We start from the raw sequence: 931 nt of genomic DNA, 5'->3' as shown, positions 1-931 counted from the left end.
TAACACTCAGCAAGAAGAGAAGGCAGAGTCAGAGGTGGAGGTGATAATGCTGACTGAACATGATGGGGAAGGTAAAAGACTTGAGTTTTTAAAGCAGGATGTTGAAGTTCAAAGCTTTATTGGTTAACCAAACATTAGACTGCGGTGTGGAAACCATTTAGCGCTGCTGACAGAAAGCAGGAAGCACCTCGGAATTAAAGGACTTAACATGTACTCTGCCTACTTTGCCATCACTGTCTGGCTCCTAAGTTGTGATTCTACTGTTGGTGGGATGATATGCATATTGCTGTTGTGGGCAGGAGACACAAATACATGATATTAAAGCCCATTAAGAAGTATGAATCTGCCCCCTGGTTGACTCATTACAAACATAACACAGTTTACAGAGTAGACTAAACACATGACAGCCTTGAACAGTCAAATCATCAAAGCAGTGACATCCAGAAAAATAGGACCCGATAAGCAACAGCTCAAACAGCAAAACATGACATATTAATACCCTGTACATAAGCCTACCTATATGTTTCTGTAATCCCAAAATTATGTCCTTCTGGTTATAGAACCTCTCTCCTGATATGTTTTGTTTTACAAGGACCTGATGATGGAGTCATTGAGGAACAACCAGAGCTACAGAGCGAGCAACTTCCCTTGCCAACTCCAGACTGCCTACCTGAGGAAGTGATTACTGATACACCTACTGAGGTCAACAATGACCTACCAGAGTCTACAGGCTTTACAGTAACACAAGTGTCTGTGATAGAAACAGCAGTCCCAGTCCCCACATCATCATCTCATGAGGATACAGTCCAAGGCTTTGCACCAGAAGCAGATGTGGAGTCTTTGCCGGTCCCTGTGGAGAGCGGCCAAACCCCTAAAGACAGAGATGAATCTAGTGGAGGGCACAATGGAGTGACACGGATCTCAACTCTCC

General features: G+C 43.9%; 1 protein-coding gene across 1 annotated transcript in view; it reads left to right on the top strand.

The window, feature by feature from the left end:
* impg1b (interphotoreceptor matrix proteoglycan 1b) overlaps positions 1-931 on the top strand; it is a gene marked incomplete at its 5' end in the record, with an annotated part of 16,392 nt that overhangs the window by 4,542 nt on the left and 10,919 nt on the right. The gene's annotated exons all lie outside the window — the stretch shown is intronic.

The sequence above is a fragment of the Monopterus albus genome, unplaced genomic scaffold (assembly GCF_001952655.1).
Source record: "Monopterus albus unplaced genomic scaffold, M_albus_1.0 scaffold13.1, whole genome shotgun sequence".
Lineage (NCBI taxonomy): Eukaryota > Metazoa > Chordata > Actinopteri > Synbranchiformes > Synbranchidae > Monopterus > Monopterus albus.
The sequence above is the reverse complement of the archived record's forward strand: the minus strand, read 5'-3'. Positions and strand labels throughout refer to the sequence as shown.